Source organism: Meleagris gallopavo, chromosome 2 (genome assembly GCF_000146605.3).
Source record: "Meleagris gallopavo isolate NT-WF06-2002-E0010 breed Aviagen turkey brand Nicholas breeding stock chromosome 2, Turkey_5.1, whole genome shotgun sequence".
In the NCBI taxonomy this organism is placed as follows: domain Eukaryota; kingdom Metazoa; phylum Chordata; class Aves; order Galliformes; family Phasianidae; genus Meleagris; species Meleagris gallopavo.
The window spans coordinates 33,414,733-33,440,713 of NC_015012.2; the positions used below are offsets into that span (position 1 = coordinate 33,414,733).

Sequence of the window (25,981 nt, forward strand, 5' to 3'; positions counted from 1 at the left end):
ATAGTAAATATTCTTAGGACCAAGTTTACTGAAAACCCTATCTCAATTCAAATCTCACATTCTTTTTCAAAATTTCTTCAGTTTTTTTATATTTTATAACATGTTTTGGAATTATTGAAAGGGTAATTATAATCGAATCCAAATAACAGCAGTATAGGAGAAAGGAAGGGAAGTGGAAGAACTTAAGAAATTCCTGGAGTTGCTGATCTAGATGAGCATTCTCAAAGGATCTGCAGAGGCCTTTGTCTCAATCCTTCTTGCTATCACCTTGCAGTCTTTTTTAACCAGTCCTCAGAAGTTCTACAAAAAAATACATTCCATTCTGTGGTCCCCAATTAAGCTTTTTTGGGAATACTTTGTTAAGAGAAATAATGTTGCGATTGTCTAATTGTCACATCTACACTTGGCAGTGAAGGTTAGCTGACTGGCTGTAGTAGACTAAAATGAGAAGAAAGCTCAAGTAAAATCTTCTCCCCTTAAGGGAAAAAAAATTCTTAGATCATGGCAACTTTTCAGATCTTGGGGCAGTCAACAGAACTGGGGAGGTTTACATTAGAACAAGGGAGGAAGTTTTTCACACAGAGGGTGTGAAGCACTGGAACAAGTTGCCGAAGGAAGTTGTGGATGCCCCATCCCTGGAGGCATTCAAGGCCAGGGTGGATGTGTCTCTGGGCAGCCTGGTCTAGTTGTTGGTGACCCTGCAAGTAGCAGGGGGGTTGAAACTAGATGATCATTGTGGTCCTTTTCAACCCAAGCCATTCTATGATTCTATAACACTCCATTTGCATTTTGTATTTTATTTAGGGCTTGAAGAAACAGCTTGAAGGAGAACATAGCCACTTAAAGGTTATAAATAAATTGTGAAATGCAGATAGGTAATAGCTCTACCTCCAAGGCCTGATTCAGACCTCACATTTCTATTACGATGAGCAGCTCTAATCACATCCATTACTTCATGCAGTAATACCAGTAAACTACATGAAATTAGGTCTTAATCAGGCACAGAATCTTCTTTAAGCAAATATAACCTGACAGGAGTTGTAAACCTAATAGTAGACTAAATCAGACCCAGAAATGCCATGCTTGTGTCAATGAGATGATAGCTTTCTGCCAGAGTAAGCTTCCAGTGCACAACATATACTGAGCAACAAAGCTGTTAATGCTGCATGCCTTTGTGCACTCTACTTACTGATGGTGAGTAGTGTTTTGTTCCAGTTTTGTTATGAGTCCTTTATTTCTTCTGTGAGCATTTCTAAAGGTCTTTTGGACGCTTTCAGTATAATTTCATCCAATGCTTATCCTGTTTGGCGAGTTAATCTGGTTATTCTTAATGACATTTTATCTCTAAAGTCTTCTATGGTAGAGTCTAGTTTTGCTGAAAAGTTGTATTCTGTATCTACCTTTCATGTTTTATGAATAAAAAGGTAATATAAATTCTATTGTGTTAAAGCACTTATTGGCCACGATGGAAGACTGGCATAGGAGCTTCTAACTCCTGTGACCTTTTTAATTTTTCTGTTTTACTGTCAGTGTGTCCTTTGAGCACAAAGGTGTGATTGGCATTGCTGTCCTTTGCCAGCCATTCATGAAGCTCCTTGTAATGTGTTGTAGCTCACCCAAATCAGAAGAGTACAAATGAAGCAAGAAGGTTATAGTGTTCCCAATCAAGCTTTTAGAGAAAAAGCTACACTCTAGCTCTGGGAGGGTGAGATGGAGAAATCCTCACAATCTGAGCTGAGAAGAATGCACTATGTCACTTGGAAGACTGGGCCCCCTTCTCTGCCTCCACTGCTCTACTTACAGAATGAGTTTCCTACAGCTGTAATTTTCTTGAACTGAGCTTTGATGATTGAAATTTCTCATGAGTAGTTAACAGAGGCATCTACTTTTATTTATCTTCTCTCTTGTTTGTAGTACGAATATTATTCCTACATGGAGGTTGTAGTAATATAAACTGCATATGAATACACAGAAGCAGAGACAAGGCACTTAAAAATAAGTTTGAACAAATAGTTGAAAATTCAGGTGCTGCAAAGTGTTTCTTTGTTTGTCCCTTTAAGTGATTACGTACTGTCATTTGGATGAACTGCCTCTGTATTTCACTGCAAGCTGTGGTGACCATATGTAATATTTGTATGTCTTTCTGTATTTTTTTTTTTTTTTGGTTAGATCCTGGCAAACAATCACTTTTGATAAACAGCCTGCATCTTTTATCAGAATAGTTGGAACTCAGAACACAGCTAATGAGGTAAGGATTTGCTAATACAACTTATATTCTTGAATATTTAACTATATGATTTTTGGTATCTCATAATGAAATTAATAATACCCTCTAAAGAGAACTTTTTTTTCTTTCTTCTTTTTGCTCTGGAAATGTAGCAGAATGAGAATGAGCGCTTTCTGTATTTAAATATTAGTGAATGGTGTTATCATATTTCTGCACTCTACAGGCTTGAAAGGTTGTTGCTAGAGTGGAAGATAATTTTGGTTTGATGTGTTTTACAGACAAAGTACCATCAGTGTGTTTCAGGTTTTGACCTGTACATTGTGCAAAGAAGCATTTCTGTCAGGTTTGGTTAATATTTAAATCATTCCTTATTTTGATAACTGATAAAAACAGCATTGTAGTGAATTGAGAAAGGTGTATAGTTTCTGATTATTTGGTTTTATTGCTTTTGTATTACCTTCTTAATGAATCAAAAGCAAGAAAAATGTCATTCTTCATAAGAAAATCTTATTTGTATGAGTTTCTCTTATAACTACTTTCATATTTGGTAAATCAGTTAGCCAACAATGGCTGAAGGGATTTCTTCAATTCATCTTACACAGAAAAAATGTCATGTGACAACCAACCAAGGGCAGTATCATTCTCTTTCTGTTTACTTGTGCTTCTGTCTTTAATCATTGTTGTGTAATGTCTCAGAGGACCGTTGAAACAATTTACCGCATGTAAATTTAAGAACATGTGTATGTCTTTGCAACGTCAGGACCTCATGTAACAAAACACTAGAGGCACTGATAACTCCTTCTATGTCCTGCGTATGTACTACACCCACAGAACATTGTACTTCACCCTTTACAGTGAACCGTAGGTAGTGGTGTTAGAGCTTGTCAGTTCTGTCCTTATTAGTGATTTGTGATTAGTAGTGATTACTAATTAGGATTGGATCAGATGACCTCCAGAGATCCCTTCCACCTTTAACCATTCTGATATTTAGCGTAAGGGGATGCTAGTTCTTAGCATTGAATGAGTTGTCAGATAGCATTGTTTGTACAGTGAGATGTCAACATTAGCTTTCAGCAGACAATTGGAAAGAAGCTGACCATTAAATCGAACCAAAAATATCAATTAGATTTTAATTTTCAGAAGGACTGCCTCTTAGAGAGGACAGTTCAGTCTTCATCAGTGAGTACTCAGAAATACAGAATCAGAAACTGCCTCTGGGGTTGTTATATGTGCATGAAAAAGGCCTTTTCCATTACTGATCAGTATAGGCAGTCCTACTTGCTCTCATGCCGATCTCTGTAATTTCTTAATCTTCATTAGAAGAGAATATGAAACGTTGATTAAACTTAGAAAATTAGCCTACAAGAAACACTACTTCCAGCTTTTAATTCTTAAAGATAGCTCTGAAAAGTAATGGGCATATGGACTTCTAAACATAATTCTAATTACAAATCTGTTTACATTTACAAGACATTTAATATTTTGTTTAGTTATGATAGATGGAACTCTACCTAACTACACTGAAGATCAGCATGTGGAAGTTCAGGTTATGCCTATTCGTGCAAAGGTTTGGTGAAATTATAAATACATTGCCATTCTAAGTCCTTCCATCTTTTGTCTTTAAGAACAGTGCCCCATGCTAATTTATTTTAATTCTTAGACAGTTTATTGCTCCTAAAGCTTCTAAAAAGAACTTTCACAGACTACCATATTATACTCCTTTGATATATATATTAAGCAAATAATGTATAATATTTTGTCATAAAATTTTATTATCCAAAGTATGTAGCAAGATATTTTTCATAAATCCAGTTTAAATAACAGCACTGTAACGATAGTTTCAGCTTGTTCTGGAGTAGATAGTCTTGCTAGTCACATCCATGGGAATGTAAGCATTTCCGGAATTATTTACCCACAGCAAGTGGTATGTTATGTCAAACCATTTTCATTTTAAACAAAAGATGTTAGTGGCAGCACGTTCTCATCACAAGTTTAACTGTAACACGTAGGAAAGTATTACCTATTTGTGCTGTCGTGACACTGCCACAGCATACCTCTTAACTTTGAGGCACAATCTGATTTTTGAAGCTACAAAAAAAGCAAGCACAAAAAAACCCACAAAATTTCTCAGTTTTGTAAATGTTTTCATCTTTTAAATTCATCTTTCATTTACCATATTTTCTATGTGTTGAAAGATAGGATGCTCATAGATTTACTCGACCTAGTAAATTTCTTTTGTATTTTACAACATGATAAAAATGTAACTATTTTTCTTGAGCTTACAGATATACCACCTTCATAAATAAAATATTTTTTTCTTGGCCTTTTTTACCATTTGTCAGGCAGGTCACTGATGCATCTAACTGACTATATAGGCTTTCTCTTGTTATTCCTTTCAAGTAGTACTGACCTGGAAAAAGCATCTAATTGCTAATGAGGAAGCCTTATCTAACAAATTACTTCACCAGCGCATATGTACTTGTTTTGTATGTCAAACCTTCCTTCAAATCTCCAGGTGAACTTAACATGCTACTAATTAGAGAATGATACTGAAGTGTGATCTCAGCTTTTATAGAGAAAATGATACCAGATTTTTTGTTTCAAGAGTACTGAGCTTAAATACACAGTTCCAATACTGAAGTACATGAGGTCTATCTGATTCTTTCACAAGCTGTATTCTGCATGTGTTAAAGTGACAGAGTAACTGAAAATGATGTTGTGAATTCTCAGACTTGTTAACATTTGCCAGATGCTGAGAATTTAGTGTGAAAGAGTAGTAACAAGAAAAGTTGTAATTTAAGAATTAGTTACTTCAGATTTTATAGACTAGTATCAGCTAAATTTCAGTGCTACCTGTACTATGTTTTAAATACTGTAGGAAGTGAAACTTCAGATGAGAAACCTTGTTGGTTTAAGATACAGTAGAGATAAGGAATTTCTAACTCATAGATATCCATTCCCTTCTTTAGAGTATTAAGCTAGGAAAAGTTATGTATTAAAGAGATACGATAATGAGATATATTGTTCTCTTCTAAAAATACTGATACTGATAAGTGTGGCTGGAAGAATGTCAATAGCTGTTACTTTAAAAAGCAAAGGAGAGCAATGAATGTAAAAGTGGCTTCTCAAGAAATGGAACTGAACACAAAAATTGGTTTCTTAAGAACGGTAGCAGATGGAGGGAACTCATGCCACCGTAGAAATTAGTTTGACTTTAGAAAAAAATCACCAGAAGAAATGCAGAGAAAAAGCCATTTTTCCATTCTTTGCACATGTGGCAATGGTGCAGATAGAGAGGTGGCAGTGCATCTTTAAGTGAACATAGGTACATATATATGGAAATATGAACATACATCATAGTGTATCTATATAAAATCTGAAGGAATTGCTACATTGAAAGGAACAAGAAAATATAAAGAGGATTAAAAAAAAAAGCCAGTGACTGTGAATGTTTCTTTGTTTTTTGTTTTTTTTATTCATTTCATTCATGCTGTTAGAATTTGAATTAACTAGCTACCTTCTCAGAAAAGACCCAGGGGCTATTGCAGACGTGTCATTGCAGATGTCTGCTCCATATGCACTTGTGCAAGGATGGTCAAAAAGAGTAATAGGATTTTCAGTTGTATTAAAGAGAGGATAAAAAAATATAATACTGTGTATTCCTCTATGAATATGTAGTATACCTATGTTTTGTTTATGGTATTTGATTTTGTCCATTTTAACTTGACAAGGCCTGGGAAAGAGCAGTTAGGATTAGAAGCAATTACACTTCTTTGTGAGAAGTGCTTTAAAGACATCAGCTACGTATAAGATCGATGATAGTGGTCCAGGCTTTGTTTGAAGCCTCCAAAACTGATCACTGTAATAAAGGGCACATTCCATCTGCTTCAGTAGCAGTTTCCTTGAGCAGTCTTGAATACATTTCTACATAACTACAGAAAACATCTGTAGAGTTACCACTGTTGTTACAGAAGCGGGCAATCTTGAAATAGGATCATATTGGTAATGATTTAAATTTCTAGTGTGTGTGAATAGCAGTCTTTTGGAGATGTACTTAAATCATATTAGATGTATAAAACAATTAATGTAATTGTTGTTGTTTTCCAGTAGTATATATTAAATATTTATGTTGTTTGGCAAAGGAAAAATCACAACTATCTCATCTGCCTTAGAACCATCTTTCGGATTTTCAGTATCATATGTAAAAGTTTGTATAATTTGTAGGCCTTCTCTTGCTCCACTCTTATAACTTGTATCACTTTGTAATATTTCTGTCACATGGAATAATGGTTGTGAGCTCATGTTGAGGCATTCTTACTTGACTAAGTGCTTTTGCACTGATCTGGCCTGCATACTTGCATATAGATTTCATCTTACTTTGATCATGCTTTTGCCAGCATTTAATTGTTTATCTTCCTTTTTTGTTCTCTCCAGGTGTTTCACTGTGTGCATTTTGAGTGCCCTGCACAAAGTGGTACCCACAAGGATGAGGGTTGTAAGGAAGTGGCAACGACAGAGGTGGGGACTGGTGAACAACAGCTTGTTTCTCGTCCTGTTCGAGCTGCAAGCACTAGTTCTTTGCATTCCCCTCCTGGATCCACCTTGCGTTCGCATGCTCACCAACCGTAAAGGAGATTGAAAGGGAGCTTTTGCTGCCCCACTGACATTATATAAAATTATTCAGAACCTTCTTGTGCTGGCACCTTTTCTTTCTTCTTCACTGTGAAGAAAGGGGACCATGTCTTATAATGCTGAAATGGCAAAGGCTTTTCCCAAGGACATGAAGAGACTGCTTCACTCTTCTCAATTTGTTCAAATCAGGCTGGTCTCCAAAGGGGGAGAAAATAGGTCTTCAATCTTCATCAAGTACCCCATTAACACCTTACCTCTCTAATCTAACCAAGGCAAGGAGAACAGAAGAAAATAAAAGGCAGAGCTACAATGAAAATCTAAGATGACTTGAGCAGAATGGAAGGCATATGAAATAACTATTTGTTCCCTGAAGGCTTCCATTAGCAAAGAAAATGTTTATGGAACACATCAGTACAGAATATGTGTTATTTTTGAAAGTTATTCTTCATTCATATTCCTTTGTAACTAGTAATCTCTTTCAAAAATTGTTTTAACTCTGCATCCTGCTTTCTCTCTTATTTTTGGCTGCAGCAAATGCTGTGCAGTAGATTAAGGAAATATCAAACATGTTTACCTGCTGAGATGCAAATTCCCTCATTCATCAGTGGGATGTCAAGAAAAGCCTTTATGATATCAACAAACTAATTAATGGATGCTGTATTAATCTTGACCCTAGTCAGCTTTTCAAAGCACAAAATTGTCATTTCTTATAGTCAAAAGGAAAATTTTGAAATCAAACTTCTATCTTGAGAAAAGCTTATTTTTCACTCATGAAGGTGATTACTTAAATTTTACTCATATTTCTAAGACAACTTGCAACAGATCATCAAAAATATTTGATCTAGAAAGTGAAAATTCATCTGGTCACTGACAAGCATTTGTTCAGAATACAAAGGAAAGAATTTGCATAAAGCTATTTTTATCCAAGAAATTATGCTTTACAGCCTGGATCTAAAAATTTAAGGGCCACACATAAACTTTCTCATAGTCTTCATAGAGTGTTATGCTTTTACACTGTATTGTAAGGGATCTGGCTCTCATTTTACATCACAGAATTAATTATCCATCCATGTGTGTATTAAATTGCTTACTACTTCACTTATTCTACATGCTTACACATCAATGAGATTGCAACCTTTCGCTTTCCAGATCCAGATGACTTAAGAAAAGCTCCTTGTTGGTCTTTCAGTATGTGAAGAAGTGTTTTGTATTATGACAAACACTGATGTAATTGACAAAATTGATTAGGAGGATTGTTATTCCTCTCAAAGCATATGCTGAAAATGTCAGCCATCCAGTTTTATGAACATGGAATTTCCTGCGGTGACAGATAGCCTTGTCAGAAGAAAACAAAGCTAGTATAGGATAAATATGGTTTTCCTTTGCATTACCATAGTGATAAAATGAGCTACATATCAATATAGCAAATAGTATGCTAATTTATCACAATATGTAATTTGAAAGAATTTCCCTGCTGTGTGCTGGTTGTGCTTAAAACTGGAAGAAATACAACAAATGGCAGCAATGAATCAGTAGAAACATCATAGGAGAAATGCTTTCTCTTTGTTGTTTCCAATAAAATTGACTAGACTTCATCAAGAATATTACAGTATTTTCCCACTGTTGTTGTCTGTCTTGTGATGTCTGTCAGTGAAGATGCATGCAACTTCATTGTCTATCATTTTTAATACATGCCATGGCTGCCTCATGCAGCCTTGAGTTCTGAGGCAGGATCTTGCTTATGAGCCAGCGCCCAGTCTTGGTTGCCGATTACCTTATGGCTTAGAAGCCTTTGGAGCATGAAACAATTGAGACTAGCTACTGGGGATGCAATTGTTTTGTGTAAGTATAGGTCCAAAAAGTTGGATTTTTTTTTTTTTTTTGAAAAGTAAAAACAAAAAGATCTATTCTAGTTGTAGTACATGTCGAAACTTACTGAGATGAATGGAGCATGTCTTGTCTTTGGTAGTTAAGACCTTTCGTGTCAGTGATGATATTTCTCTGCAGTTTGATCAAACAAATGTACTTTTTCAAGTTGTGGACACGCAAGGGGTGTAACCTAGCTGCTAGTCATTGTTATAGAAAATATTTAATTATTAAAAAAAACAAAAGACAAAAAAACAAGAAAAAGAAGTTTGTGCCAGATGTTCTGAGTTTAGGCGCTCAGAGAAAGAACAGGATTTTCAGTTTGTAATCTTTGATGTGCACAATTAATTTTTTGGATACTAATAAGCCTTACAGACCATACGCTACTGCAGATTCTTTTTGATCTTGCTCTGTGACTCACTGCTGACGAAAAATGTCGATTTATTTCCCATGACATTAGTGCTCTGCCAAGAATCTGAATGAAAAGATAAGAGAATCTCAAAGCAAAAAGAATCAGGTCCTATAGAAATTCTAATTCCCACCCCCAAAAATCATTCAAAACAAAAGCCAGTATAGCACTGTCCTTTCTTACAGTCTTTATCCCTTCCACAACTTAACAATTTCTACCTTTTCATTCAAAGAAATAGTGTCTAAGGGACCTGAACTTTGCTTGTTCTTCTAACATTATCCACCCTCAAACACCCCCAAAATCTTTGTGGCCTAGTATAGTCTCTGCCTTAAACACAGTGCCAGCAAAATATTACTACTGGCAAAGGATAATATCACACAGGACTGACCTGTGCTTTTGTGTGAGTATTCTCATGCTTTCTAAGCATTCTCTGCATTTATTAACTCCTAATATGAGATGTAGCTCTTGAATGTTCTTCTGAAATCTAGGTTTTTTTTCTTGCAGTGGAAATAAATTGTGCTGTTATGGCTTAATATCAGGGCACTTATAAACATCAGGGTTTAACTGAGTCATGAGATACTATAATTATTCAGAACTGCATGATCACTTTCTTTAATTACAACAGAGGTTGAGGAGAACTGACCAGCTGTTCATTGCATTCTTGTCAGAAACTATAAGACAGACCTGTTGTCAGCTTTCTAGACAATGGAATTAATTGTATTGCCAATTCTGAACCATTTTGTCTAGTTAGTACTTCAGCTGTAGTTATCATTATCTTTAAACTCCCTTGTCCTCTTTTTCTCTTATTTTTCTTCCATTGATTGAATTCAGACTTAGGGCCAACTCATATGTAGCTTCTAAATTCTCTTTATTTAATGAACTAGTCCCAAGTAAATTTTAAAGATTTTTATTCACAGAAATCTGTGTGACCAAAAATTAACTTCAGCAACAGTAAATTCAGTATTTGTAAAACTGATTTATATGTGAAAATGAATTTCTAAAGTAAGCAAAAATTGTGCAGTTCTGCTTTCAAACAAACTCTAAAACAAGCTTGAATGACAACAGGAATGGCAATGAGAAATTAATCCAAGAATTACATAAAAGACAGCAGAGAGGAAGAATCGGCCAGTGTTCTTAGGAAAGCAACTGTTTTTCATTGCTTTCCTTCCTTTACAGCTCCATTTAATCCTTTTTCCATGCAAATCTGTTTTGTTTGTTCAATATGACAGTTCATGGTGGAGCTCTGCTGAAAAGTTGAAATGAACTTAATGCTTCTTCATCTTTACTAATCATAACAACAAATCAGAGAGTCTTCAGTTTATTACCTAACTTGATTTCCATGAGAGAAAAGAAAGCAAATGATATCAGTAGTTTTTTCACTTTAACTAAATTAAGTTTTCTAGCCAAACGCACGTGAGTATCTACTCACATGCTTTGTACATCTGAAGTGTGAAGATTAGAAGGCAAAGTTAGCGTCATTTTTGTCTGATTGTTCCGTGATCATTCTGGTTATACACTGTCACCCACTCAGAGACCCTTGATATGGAATCAGAATTCAGCTGTGATTTCAGAGGAAGCAGAAAAGCTATACATTGTTTTTCCCCTAAGAAAATGTTTGTTGGTTTCTATTTTGACAGGTGATAACTTACCATCAAATTGGCAAATGAAAGCATTGGTAATTTGTTGTTGTGACTGGAGCAGTCAGCAAACACCAGAGCCAGTGGTATTTAATGGGGTATTTAAGAGTAGACATTTAGGCTTGTATGTTATTTTAGCAGTTACTACAGGATAAAACTGCTTAGAAGATAGTACTTTGTGGATCCCAGAATTCTTGAGGCCTGGCTCCCTTTCCCTTCTCTTAATCGATGATGTGTTTAGGTTAGAATCCTCAGCTATCTCTGAACTGGTTCCCAGCAGTTGTACTAGTTAAATTACATATAGAAGCTCCACAGGTTTTGTACAGGATACAGTTAATAAAAGTACTGGGTCAAATTTTTAATGGAATACCATATTCATATCCCATATACCAATTTTAATTGGAATACCATGTTCGTATATGTGTTAAATGGAGCTTAGTAGCTTATCATTTAGCTTGAATTTAGAATAGGTTCCTAAAACTCCTAAACTGAGAAAAACAGGGTGAAATGTTAATATCTGTGGTATGGCAGGATGTGAAATCACTGTTACGGTTGCTTAAAATGTGCAAACGTCTAAGTAAGGTATGGATGAGCAGGTCCAAAGCTGGTTTGGCCAAAGTTGTTAGGAATTGGTGATTTGGCTGTAGTGAATAAAAGAGAGGAAATGAGGAAATCAAATGCTCATCTCAAAGACATTTATGCAGTCCAATGAACACAGACATGTTGCTCCTGGGTGCCTTGCATGTGACTTGTGCTCTTTACAGAGTGCATCTCCATATGAATTTTGCTAACTGCTTTGAGAAGTCTGCACCTACAGACTTCTCAAAGGCCGTTCACAAGCTTTATTGCAGTGTTGACTTAGGTAATGTAGAAGTCATACCAAGAGTCCATGACAGAATTTGAGTCAGCTTATCTTTGGAAATGGTTTTATTACAGAAACAAAGCCCAGATTAACATAATGTAGTATAACATGAGGAAAATGCTAGTATCTGGTACTTACACATAGATTAACTAGATTTTCTAATACTGTATGTATTTAATTACTACGATATACATACAAATGGTGGAAGTAAGTGAACCACCAGCACTACACTTAGGTAATACGCCCTTGGTAGTAGATATTATCAGCCCATCAGGAAATCAGAGTTTTTCTTTTCCCGCTCCTACCAGCCAAATAGAACAGCATAAGTAAATGTTCAGAAATAAAAAAGAATAATTACTTTGTTACATAAATGTCATGGGAGTTTAGATTATCGTCGCTAAAAATCTGAAGGAGTGGTGACTTCTGTCTGCTTAGGTATAAATCTGCCTCCCCAGTGCCTCCTGCTGCTGAAGGCCTTGAGCTTTTGTAGTGGATGGAGAGCTACACTGTTCGTAGTACATTTCTTTGTCAGAACTTTTACTCATCTCTTTTGTGTTTAGCATCTTGGCATATCCATTCTGTTAGAAGAAGGTAAGCTGGTTTCTCACAGCTTTCAGAGTTACTCATTGACTCCTGCAGGCTGGCAGATACATCTCCGCAGATGTCTGTATTAAGCAGTTTGCAAAACTGTTTTACAACAAATGCTGCGTGTCCAAACAGTGCCAGCTGATCTTGAAATATCTTAAGTTGGGCTGTATTATTGTTGAGATGAGGGTTTGCACCTCTAAAACTCTGTGCCATGCAATCCAAGTGAACAGTAGTGGCTGCAGATTCTTTCTGGAGAGAAAGCAGGGAATTTGCACACATACCAGAAATAATTCATTTTCTCTGTGTTGTTTTTGTTCTACATCCTGTGTCTCTGTACTCCTAAGCTATCATTGCTAGGTGGTTTATGATTAAAACCTAGAATCCAATAAATAAGTTTAACAATTGACATCAAGAACTTTTGTCTTTAATGAGAAGTTATATATTGTGTTTTTGAAGCATGATTTGTCCCCTGAATTGTTTATCAGCATCTTCTATAGTTGGAGTTGTGAGGAGAAAGGCTGTTAAATAGTTGCATGCATGCATTTGTTTCACAAGTTGAAGTGACTTGGCAAAAAAGTGTTTTTACATGCCTTTTTTGTTGTGTGTGTGTAGTGAATTTTGGCAAGGAATCTATAGTTAAACTGAATGTGGATGATGAACTGAGGAAGAGAATGTAATGCAGGCAGCAAGATTTTATTCATTTTAATGGGAAGAGCAACATGAAGGTCCGATTCCTGTAGTCTGAGCTACTGCTTGTCTCCTGTCCTCACAGCTCTTACTTTTTCCTACAGGATTCCCCCAGACTGCCTGTTTCTCCTTTTCTTTTTCTCCCTATCTGGAATCATACTGCTGTTGCTGCAGTGTTTCCTGGAACTTTAATCTAGAATATATTAAGTATTTAAATTTATTTGATTTAAATTTACACCTTTTTTTTTTTTTTTTTGTTATATACAGAATTCAGTAGCCTAGTCCCAGTTCATTCACATCAGATTTAAAAGTCAATTACTACTGTTAAGAGATAGTGAGTTTTAATTTGACTGTCTGTGGATATGGAAAATATCCACAAACTAGCTGTTTTCAAGTTTCTACTTTCATAATCTGAACTCTGTTTTCTTTAAGAGAAAAATCAGTTGAGAGATTTTCTGTTGATTTAAGTGGTAGGTCAGGATTTGTGTGGGCTTATCTAATTTAAATCAAATATAATTGTGTTTCTTGTTCATTGTGATGTTCATATATGTTCAATTTGTTAGTTGTTCATTGCTCAATGTTCCAGTTGTATATAAGTATTGTTTTCTCAATAAACTGCATCATCAAAAGTGAACCTTGAAAGAATCTGCATCTTTTCAGAATACTTATTTTGGCTGCTTATAGATTCAAATGTTACACTGAGCATGTAGGCTCTTTGTGAGGAATACAGCAGCGCTTCACAATTCAGTGCCCATCTCTATCAACTTTGTCTGTTATATTGCAAAATTTTCTTTCTGCTTTGCTCAATTTCATTAATATTGGTTTTCTTTGTGGAGTGGTGGTTGATATTGTTCCTTCAAATATTTTAAGTTAAATATTAAGAGACAGGCCAAACAGAAGTTCCACTTTAATGAACTTTTTCCACTCATTCCTATCAGTGCTCCTCTTTCTCTGCTGGTGGTAGTTTATAACTCTGTGATTATGTTCGCTTTCTCTGTAGCAATTACCAGTTTATCTCGATAGTCTTGTGCATTAAATCCCTTCCCTTGTTTCTCATGTTTCCTAAGCACCCATTTCCCATAGCCTGGTTCTAAACTACCTCAGATCTTGCTGTCAGATATGAGATTCATTTAAAATGAATACTTTATCATAGTCCTTTAGATGTTAAGTGCACGTACATGGAACTTAATCAGCCTGCCAGACAGCAATTGCATTGTCAGGAGCACAGTCTCTGGAGTAAGGCACTTAACTGGCATGAATTTGCAGGCACACCCACTGGGGCTCCTACTCAGCACTCTTTCATGAAAAACATTTAAGGAGCATGATTTTTGATGTGGGAAATGCTACACCTTTGTGGTCTCAGTTCTTTGAAGGAACATGATATTGCCTGCACTGGACTATTTTAACCTATTTTTTATTGTGACAACCACTGGAAAAGTTGTGACATCAGACCTGCACTGCTGGTTGTTAGGAGCTGCACTACTGTATTGGACTGTGCTTACCACGTGCAAATCATTCCCCACACAGCATTGTTTGCATGACCTTGGTAACATTTTATACTGCAGTAGATATGCATTGCCAACCATTTGGGCTAATTAGGTTTCAGGGAGAATGCTGGTTGCAGATTGCACTGCAGTGATCTGATCAGTAACTTTGGGAACTGCCTGATTTTGTAAGTTAACCACTCAGCAGCCTGGTAAGCCTTGTTAGTACTGATTTACCAGAAGATATTCAAATCATCATTTCCTATGAACTTGTAGAAAAAGAAGCATCACAGTTCTTCTCTATAACAACCAACATGTGTTTGTAATGCAAGTTACAGAGTTATTAAACAAGCATAACCCATTCTATCCATTCTCTAGCACTATATTAACAGTTTGCATGAACAGCTGATAACCAGAGCAAGGAAGGCTAGCTCTGGATTTCTTATTTAGAAGTTTCAAAGAGCAGCCAAACTCTCCACAGTGAATACAGGACCAGACAATGCTGAAATCAAAACATCAAGTGAGACTCCTGTGCTTTGTATTCTTTTCTTTAGGGACTCTTCTTTTAAGTATTTAACTTCATAGAAAAATATAGGATACATTTAAAATAGTCATGATCAGAAATGCGCCTGTTCAAGAATGAGAGGGATGTAGTTTGAGAAATAAAGTGATCTTTTATGTTCAAACACTTATCTGCAGTTTTGTTAAAGTAATGGTAGAGCCTTTCTGGTGCTGTTCACGTATTGCATTTAAGAATTTGAGACTTCTATCAGAATTGGACTTAGGTCCTAGCACAGCAAGGCCTCTACTGATGTGGAACTCATAATGCAGTAGCTTTAATATCATCATAGAAAACACTGGGCACTTGCATGCCAATGGGCTTCCTTGAAGCTTTGAAAATGCTTGGAGCTTTGAAAATGCTGAAGTCAACAGCTACAGTAGGCTACTACCAGCATGTGCCACTCTACTCTTAGGAAGAAGAAATTATGAATACACAACTTTTGTTACCAAGTAAGCAGAGAGACCAAACTCAAAGGTCAGAAGTATAATGCCAAATTGTAAGTTCAAACTGAGATGCCATAGTAAACCATTGGGGAAAAAAAAAAAGGCATAATATAATTAGATCTGATTACTTTTGTGCATTTATTAGCTGTAAAGTTGTTAATGAGTTTGACAGTTGTTCGGTTTGGAGACTAAGAGCTCAGTGATTTGAAGTGTCATATCCTGCTGTTCCTTTTAAAAAATGGATGTATACATTTTAGAGCATAAGCTGTCAGTCACCTCATTTACTAAATTTAGACATTTTTAACATATGGGATTAGTGATGCAAGGAAGACTTGTTTTTGAAATAGCTTTTGCCTAATACAGTACAGGCAGAATGTAAGCCAGAAAGTTGTATAATCCAGTCAGTGAAAAACAATGTATTCTGAAACCATCTGCGTTCCCAGGCCATGTGTCCCAGTTACAAAGAAGGTGAACACTTTTTGCTCTATCTTAAGGAATCAAAGGCTTCTTGAAGGCTTCGAGAAATTTCCATTGCAGCCCTCAGGCAAAATGTTGGTTATGTCCAAGATAATGCAATTCCTAGCATCATGCTGATGTATTATACTAGAAGAAAGAAAAAAAAAAATTACAAAATCAAAGAATGGAGAGATAAGTTGAGTGAGAGCAAAGTGTGGAAGAAATATTCTTTCTCATTGCTCTGTTGAGGATCTAGTTTATCTTTGTGCTTGTAAAATGATTGTGAATAGGTTCGGAACATGAGGGAGTGCAGACTGAAGTGGAAATGCAGACACCTTTCCAAACAGAAGCGGAGTGCAGGGGCAGTTGGTTGCCACAGTCCAGGGACTTTTTTCCAAATTACTTCTAATTCTAGAGGATGGATTCACTTGTTAATAAGTAGTGGCAATCTAAGCATAAGACACTGTGACAACATCATCTGAGTTGGAAAGACCAGATGCATACCAAGTAAAAATCATTTTATTTTCACTATATGAAGAAAAATAAATGGGACATTTTTGTTAATCATTTTGTAGTTTGTCCTCTACTGACTGCTACTTGTATATCTTTGTAGGCTGTGCTAAACAGATCTCATTGTAGTTTAAGATAAAAAAGAATTAATCATGTAAGATCTCACTTGAGTCTCTCTGTTCCTGTGCTTTCCCATTCTTTCCCTTTTTCTTTTCAAAACATTTAGCAATATATGTTATTCTGTAGCAGGAAAAGGGTGGGGATTTGTTTGAATTGTTTTGTTTGTTTGTTTGTTTTTGTCTCTGAACCATCAGAAAAGCAAAGTTATATAGGAAAAAAAATGTATCCCATTTAATAAGAACGAGTTAATCCCAAAATTATCTCTTATTGCAGCAGAGTCATTGGGAAATAGCATGTGTCTAGTCTGTGCAATGCCAACTTTAGTCCCATTTATGTACAACTGTTCTTTGCTATCTGTTTTGAAGATGTTAAGCTTGGAAGCTGAAGCTTAAATTTTTAAGCTTTTATTTTTTAAAGGCTGCATGACTCAGGGAGAAAAAGAAATAACCATAAATCTTCGCTCCTATCAGCAACAAACAGCCTGCCAGCTGCACAGGTTCCCTCCTGGCTTGCAGAAAGGACACGGGCCAGTTATTATCAGTGCATTCATGGAAATGCTAGTTTCTCTCGTTCTGTTTGATCAAACAAGCGTGGGTTTTGAATGTTAAGATTCATGGCGTGTGTCTGTGGGATATAGTGGGATCGCTTAGCACTGAAATATCACCATCTCTAGGATGCAATCAAACAGGCAAGAGGAGATATTTTTAGAATGTGAAAGGTATATTTGGCTTCTTATTTTTTTGAGCAGTTATTCTTTAAGAGAGGACATTCTGTATTCTGACAGCTCAGTTTCCTTAAGCCTTTGGAGAGAGATACGGTCTTCTTTCTCAGACATCTCTCCTCTGACAGTAGACCATAGCAGAGTAAGATTCATAAAGAACCTTATCAAAAGCTTTTTGGAAACCTACATATAATATACCAAATTGATCGCTTGAACCATTGTGCTCACTGCCTTCTTCAAGGCTCTTAACATATTTATAAGGTAATTATTTCCTCTGCAAAAGCCATCCTGAGTGTTCCCATTTCGTTTACCAAAGAGAAAATGAAGAGACAAGCCATGCTTCTGTGTACTGTGGAACAGTTTTTAGCCTTTCCTATCTGCTCTGGGTCATACGCTCTTACCCATCCTCTATATGGGCTCCTTCACTACTGCATTTAGTGTGATTTTAGAAGATGGGAGTCACTGCTCAGGGTCTGTCTGTAGTGTGTATTGCTAATCAACCCATACCCAGACAAGGAAGCACAGTTATGGAATAGCTGAGGAATTTGGTTGTCATGAAGCACTACCAACTGCTCTCCCAATGTGCCTCCTTCCCTGTTTAACTGTGGCTATTGTGCCGTGGTTATTCTCAAACAGTGTGACCTTCTGCATGGAGCTCATGCACAGGGCAACAATATAGGCTGAGGCACAGCTGTGTTTATTTCATCTAAAGACTGTCTGTAGGCCATGCATAGATGCTCATATCTCTGTGTACCCAATGGATGCAAACTGCTACAAGCAAATCAGCTGTGGGCATGCATATACTTGGCCAATGAGAGATTCCTAATTTGAGTTGTAGGATTTGTGAGCTTTGTGTTGTATTCTTTGTTAATAAGCTTTGTTGATAATTCCAGGATTGCTGCTGAAAACATATAAAAGGGATTCTAAGAATAGCTAATAATTGCCCTTGCCTTGGAGCCTGTGCATGAGACCAAGTCAGAGCTGTATTTGGAGGTATTTATTTTTTCATAAAAAGCTTTTTTTGCAGCCTGGTTTCCTGATTTACTTAGGCACAACATGTATGAAGAAATCATATACAACCAAGTGTACTTGAATATATCAATGTGGGGCTTAATAAAAGAGTATTAGAAAGGTTAGGGTTTGTCTGTGGCTCCCTAGTGCAGTTCTACAAGTCTGCTTTGCTCAGCAAGGCAATTTGCTATCAGTCCGCCATTGCAATGGATTAAACAGATGCTAATATAAGGATCTCAAAAAGTCTTGCTTTCTTTCATTCCCATGAAAGGTACACTTAAGATGTGTATTTTTAAGAAATGAGAATGTGGAACAAATAGGTGATTTGACAAGTGTGTTCTTTATGCTGAGTGTCCTTTGCAGGACCGCTGATAAATATTCTTATTGTTTTAATTCAGACATGACATTATCACGTTCTGTTATCAGCTGCTGGTTGAAAAGATATTTTTACTAAAATGCTGACACAGTGTAGTTTTATTGCTGCTTGCACTGTCCAGATTTCAACATCATATAATGGAGGTGATACTTTCTCTTGCAGAAGTATTTTTAAGCTAATAGTATTACTATTAATAAATAGGATTTTATTAATATAAATGGAAAGTATGCCATGATACTTTTAGCCATGCTCCAAGCCAAATGGCATCAGTATAAGTTTGCTGCAAATGCATAAGCTTACATTACAGTAACATTTTGATTTCTCATGTTATTAATGATAATATGAGATAGAAACAACTACCCTTCTAAGCGATCAGAACAAGGAAAGGAATTAACCTATAGTTTAGTTGTTGCTATAATAATGTCCAGGTTAAAACCTATTAGGATGATCATAAGGGAAGAAAGCTCTGCCTTTGTGACTGAGGGTATTAGAAGACGTGTTTTTCAGCAAAAGCACAGGAAGAGATAACAGTTGATACGTACACTTCACTCTCTCCTATATGTTTAATGGTACTCTTTCTTGGCCTGCTTCCAGCAGCTTTCCTCCTCTTTGTGCTGCTGTAACTCCAGTGCAGAGGGGTTTCTATCAGTGACAGTGAAGTTCTCTAAAGTTCAGTCTATTGTGAGGAAAAGGGAGCATGTCCTTATTATACAAACACTTTCTTTGTTCATGTACTTATTTAGAACTGATGAAAATATTTATTTAAATGCAAAGAAATGCTCCTTCATCAAAAGTATTTTCTCCAACTGCAGACCTGGAGAATTATTTGGGCAGAACACTGAATACAGCATTGGTAATTTCAAAGTCTTAAAAACTAACTGGGGAAAGTTTTACCTCAGCTTTAGTTTAGCCCCTGGTTAGAAAAGTCAATTAGCTTCAGTATTCTTTCCACCTTTCTGGAATTGGGAGCATTAGTATGAACACGAATGTTATCCTGCACACTTTATTATATCCTAATTCCTCATTAAATTGACCTTTCTTTTTGTTTCAAACCAGACTAGGACAGCAAGAAATCCTGTAGTCTTTTGGCATTTGCAAGACTCAGGTATGACTGATGGAGTGTTTAACAGCTCCTGCGGCCCATTACACTTGCACATAATCTTTCTGGGTGGTGGGCCAGCATTTGGACATTAGGGTATATGACTAGGATGATTAAAGCTTCTCCTCAAAGAGGATACTATTACTCCTTTCATGCTGTTATTCATACCAGTGACCTCAAAAACACAAACTGCGTCTTTATTAATATCCCAGAGCATTTTTTTTCTTGTTTTTCCAAGTATAAACTTTGAAAACAGTGGTACCTGCTTAGGGAAATGATTTTCTCGATTACTTAAATGTAACAGTTTCTAAGTTTAGCAGTTAAAGGTCAGATTCTCTCTCAGCAAGATAAGGAAAGGGGATTCATCTTCAAGAAATAATTCTTTGGCCAGACATGAAGGAGCTCATGAAAAGGCCTGTCCCTTTTCTTTAAAGCTATCATGATCCATAGTCAAGGAAGTGCTCCTGTAATGGTTGCAAGGATTTTGAGTTGTGTGAAGATGAGAGAGAAAGTAGCAAGTGAAACATGAATATTTGGGGCCATATCAACCAAATGACCTGCAAGTAAGGTTGATGTTCATAACATCTGCTTTCCAAAGCTGACTGTCTATGCAGTCAGTGAGAAGTAGACTGGATACTGAAGCTAATAGGTATCTACATTATGTGGACTAAATCTGATCTATAATTCTTTCCACTGATTGCAATATGAAACAGGTCATATTAGCCATGATGTCATGGGTTGAGGCGTAGCAGTAGGCACATAAATCTGAGATAACATGGAGAGACGCTGCATCATATTTAATGGTTTGCTTTCACGGTGTTGGAGATGCCTGTGTCGTATCTAAATTCAAAATATCAAATGTTTTCAACTCAATTACATGTTTGCAGTATGGTAACTACAGTACAGTCTCCATCAGAAATGTCACTTGCAGCACCTCCCCTTTTTTAATGAACATTAAGGATGACATAAGATTACAGTTGCACTCGTGATGTAACTGAAGAAAGTATTCTGTGCTAGGAGCTGTGCAAATGCGTATTTCAGGTTTAGTTTGAAAGTGTCACCTGATCCAAGGAAGATACTAGTGCATTCTGTTTCCCTGAAAACATTGTAGAAGCGACTAGCTGACAGCTATAGTGTAAATTTTACTCCTGAGAATGTGAAGTAGCAAGTTGCATTATCATTTTCTTCCTCAAATATAAAAAAAAAATTAGTCAAGTTTTTTTTTTTTGGAGTGATTTTAATTTTGATGTTATTAGGCAACTTCATTTTTCTCAAGATTAATGGTTTTCCTTACGTGTCATTCTCCCTATCATTTTTTCCATCCCTCTTCAGAGCCACATTACTGAAGCACAGCAGATGCTGACAAACAGAAAGAACTTTGTACGTTTTATTTATCATGAAAGTGCTAAAAGTCTAGCTTTTTAGCTCACTTAATCATTTTGACAAGATGACAATACGATGTATCATCACCAGACAGATGACACTAGACAGATGACAATACTAATCCTGCAATAGGTTCTCAAGGGAGATTTTTATTGTAAAAATTGACATATATTGTATCAAGGTGAATATAATACATTTAGGAAAACAGCAATTTGCTATTTTGTGTTGTTCAGTCTATCTCTAGGTCTTTATCAGCTTTACATCAGACTTTCTGCTAATCTCAGCTGCCTCAGATTTTGGGCTCCACTAAAACTGGCTGGTCAGCCCCCACTTCTGGAGCTGTTGGGATGCTGATGGATAGGACGTGCACAGCTGTTTGCTTAATGGTCATTTCCTCAGTGGCTCTTGTCAGAGCTGTTGGCAGGGTAACAGAGGAATTACCTGGGAAATTGCTAACTCACTTTCACTGAGCAATAGACCATTTTATTGCAAACCATGTTTGACCAGTTTCTGAATGTATGAATTGCTTTCAGAGAGGAAACTGTTCCTCGCATAGATGATGTCACCCAACAGCTGCTTTGTAAAATCCATAATTTTTCTGCTGGGACTGATGTCTGAAGCTTCTAATGGAATAGAACTTCTTTAAAGTTTAGCAGTGCTGGATAGAAGAAGATAGGCAGCAATCTCTAAGGAATGAGGGGGAAAAAACCCTAGAGTGTAATTTTTGTTTTGAACAGAAAATTCTAACCCCTTCTAAAATTCTAATCCCTTCTGGTAATCTGTCCTGAAATATGAGGTCTGATTACTTTTTTTTTTTTTCCCAATGTAAATACAAGTAGGAAGAAGAGCAGGCTGCAGGGTGGGGGAATGGACTTTGCTCTACCCCCGTGGTTGCAATCAGGTGTTAGAAGCATTGGCTTCCAATATGTTATGCTGCTCTTTTTGCTGCACAGATTACTTGCTGCGCCCGCATGTTGAGCTGCTTTTAACTCATGTGCAAACTTTGATCTTTCTTTCCTTTTTTTCCTGGCATTAGCATTTGTTCTGTGACCTGTGCAAGAGACACACAGCCCAAGCTGAGACTGTTTAAGCCTTGCTTATGCCTGCCATATGTTGACTTACCCTGAGATACATTTTTCTTGATTTCTCTGATATATTCAACGCCACAATCCCCATATGGTTACTACTTCATTGTGTATTCCGATGGGAGTTTATTTTCTGCTTTTCAAAGGTTTGTCACAGAGGCTATCCTTAGTGGAACTCACTGTGTGCCTGGTTCATCTAATTATCCTCCCTAGTTAGAGATGCATCAGGCGCTCCGAGTTAAATTGGGGAAGGCTTTTAAAGTTGAATATCTGAACACTGGAAGCTGTAGAAATAAAGAGTGAAAAGAGGGCATCATATATTGAACAGCAACATTCTAAGATGGGAGGCTACTTGTGTTCCTACCTCCTGCAGCTGACTTGATTTCCACTGAAAAATGAGGGGAATCAGCAGAGAGATACGCCCCTCCTCACTGCCCCCTCAGTGACCAGGTGGGTGAGAGCAAGTGCCCTGGCTTGCTTAAGGTTCCTCTTCCAGAGGACAACAGGAGTCAGTGAAGCCAGCAAGTCACACTGACAACTCATCCTGGCAGTCTAAAGAAATGCAGACTAAGTGAGATTCTTCAGAATATATTTTGCATACTTACTGCCATGTTTTCCAGCACTGAAGAAGAACCAATTCAGATCATTGCTGAAGAAAAGTAAATGAAGATGCTGCCTTTTCCAGTTAGGAATAGCACAGCATAGTACAGTTTACGATACTGAATGTTTATCCTTCAGACATCTATTAAATTTTTCTATTCCTACCCATATTCACAAAGGAATTTCACATTATGTCCTCCTACAGTTTCATCAGATGTTGAAAAGCAAGACTAAAGGATGTCACTGATTTTGAGAGGCAACAGTATATGCATATAATTAACAAGGGTGAATTAATAGTAACAAACAACACTGGTGTGAAATAACATATTATCTTAAATTACTTTTGCTTTGTCTCCTTTTTGATTTCAAACCGAAAATACATGAACAGTTGTCATTTTCTGCCCAACAACCCCAAGGTCCTCTCTTCTAATTTCTTTCTCCCTCTTAGTGAAAATCAGGCAGATTGGTGACACCCAAAGGCTGTGAGTCAGGAAAAGACATATTCTAAGATCTGCAGCACATGCAGTATTTATAGGTACTGCCTACATTGCTACCTAATGCCTCTGAAGTATCAGATATATGGTACCACGAGTGTAAAAAAATAGGAATAGTAGACTAATAAAAAAAAAATAAAGAAAAAACCAAAAACTTATCAGACTTTGTTCTGAGAAATAATCAATTGGTTATAGATATTTCTTGTACAATTGCTACTGTACAAGCCTAACAGTAACTCTTCACCCACATTGCTAGATAAATAATGCTATAGATGTATGAATATATGCTCACAGGTATAAAAAAATAAGCACACGCACAAGAGCTTTGTTTGATCCAGCTCCCCAAGTCTCTCACCTAACTGGCTAATGCATATAAAAAAAATGAAACAAAGCAGGCACAAGAAGCAAAGACCATGTGTTATATTTACCCATGCTTTCTACTCTCCCAGTTCTACTTCATACAAATCACAGTATTTGGCAATGGTCTTGCACAGTCAACTGCTATAAATTCCAGAGTTTTGTATTATAGTTACACAGTAAGCAGCACTGTTTTACACACTAAATCAAGGAGTTTTACCCAAGAAGCTATAATATCAGCTGCTTTCCTGCCTGCATTGTTTGTATTTATGGGGAGCGTTCATCACTGATAGATAAGGTCCATTTTTGCTGCTGTTGTTGTTCCCTAGACTGAGAATGCAATGATTTCTCAGAAATCCTTTCTATTTCTTGCTGTCCTGTGTCACCCAGAAAATTAACTCTGGCAAAAGCAATAAGAAGAGTGAAACAGACAGTGTGAATTCAGAGCATATTTGAGGGAGACTTTCGATTGCACAGTTGTCTGGTTACTGCTCTATTTACTCTTTATGAAAACTGCAGTGGAATTTTCTGCCTAGGCACTCAGATAATAAAGGAATGAGTATTGGATGTAATAATGAATTAGGAGGGTTACATTAAAGTTTGTAGCTGAATCAACATTTGTTTCTATAATGTAGAATTACAAAAAATGTTTGAAATAAAACCCAGTGTAAAAAGCATGAGAAAATATCCGTGTCCCAGCAATGGTAGAATTGGTTGTCCACAGAAACATGCATGGCTTGAAGGAAACCTCTTTTCCAAAGAGCTGCTGTTTTCCTAAGGGGCCTTTAAATACTCAAGAAAAATTTGTCTGATATGGGTCTGAGCCTACTAGCAGATCTCTGTAACTAACATTTTATGAAAACATTGTGCTTGTAGTCTTCACTCGCAGTTCACCCACTTGCAGCCTCTAATTCAAACCTAACCCAGAATCTATTGTATGGGAAGTAAATGCTGGTAGAGACACACATTAAGGAGGACCACTGAAAGTTAGAATCATCACCATGTTATGTTTTTTCCTTATTATATGTTTTTAAGTCGCTTGCTCTAATATATTCTAACTGCCTCTACAATGTAAAGCAGGTTATGAGGTCACTGTCTCGAGGAACTTGAAATCTAATTTCAAGCAAAATAAAAGGTAATGTAGAAAACCAATTGCCAGAGGCTATGGAAAGGTCTGTGGAAAAGCAGAAAGACTGTGCAAGCAAATGAAAAAAACTGTTGATTTTTATATACCACAGACTGGAGTGTGGACTTAAAATGACTCGCCCAAACGTCTATTACATGAAAATGGAAACCACAGAGAATTGATCTCTCTCACTAGAAAACACAGCATACTATTTTCATTGTGGTTTTAAAACTACAGAAAGCAGTCAGTATATTCTGTCCTGCTATGGCCTTTAATAAAGATTCACTGTACTCTCTGATAAGAAAAGAAACGTAAGTTAGGGTGTTGGTTTTCTTCATTCATATCTAGAGGCAAAAGAGATTGTAACAGCTGTCTTTCTAATAATACATCTGTATTTCAAAATACAAAATCTATTTTGTCTAAATTTCCCTTCAACAGGGTTTGGATTGCAAACCAAGACTTGTGGCTTTACTAAGGGAAAAAATAGAGACATTTACAGAAATCTGTGTATTTGTACCGATGCTCAGTCTGGTATGCTTCCACTAAACAGCTCAACTATATTCAGCCTGGGAAGTAAGATTTATAATTTATGAAGGTAGGAGGGAACATCTATGTTAAGGGGAAAAAAGTGCTGAGACAGGGAAGAAAAACCAACAAGCAAACAGGGAAACTTAGATGAATAAATTCAAAGCTCTGCACATTACTGTCTGCTCTTTCCTGATCCCGCTACTATTCTTCTGGACAATCATTTAATGGCGTGCATTTGCTACAAGTACCCCTTTGGCACTAGGATATGTCAAGAAAGTGACTACCCTACAATATAACCAGCCAGGATCAATGTGATTTCTCAGCTTGGTGACAAACTGTTTTTCCATGAAGGGAGTTGCTAAAACGTACCCAATAAACTTAGCTGAAAGGCTGTCAAGGCTGAACCTTGGACTTCATGAGAATCTTTTTGCTTGACAAGTTCACTAATTCATGATTAAAGGAAATGAGGAGGTTCAGCACATGAAACAGATTGGGAAGAAACTGCTGGCATGATTAACAGCTGGTAAAAATATGAACTTGAAATAATTACACTGTTCTCCATGTTCATGGCCTCTTTGTACTCATGTCATGCTCTTTTGATGACAAAAAGCAAAGAGGCTAACTAACCCACCAGCTGAGACCTGTAGGAATTAATTTTGTGGACTGTGATCAAGAGAAAGCCCTCTCTAATGGGTATAGCAAGGAAATAGCAAACCAG

General features: G+C 36.7%; 1 long non-coding RNA gene across 1 annotated transcript; it reads left to right on the forward strand.

The window, feature by feature from the left end:
* The first annotated feature begins 2,154 nt into the window (after positions 1 to 2,154).
* Positions 2,155 to 13,542, forward strand: LOC104909648. The gene is made up of 2 exons (XR_792497.1): positions 2,155 to 2,248; positions 6,662 to 13,542. It is a non-coding gene; the product is annotated as an uncharacterized LOC104909648 (long non-coding RNA).
* The last annotated feature ends 12,439 nt before the right edge of the window (positions 13,543 to 25,981 follow it).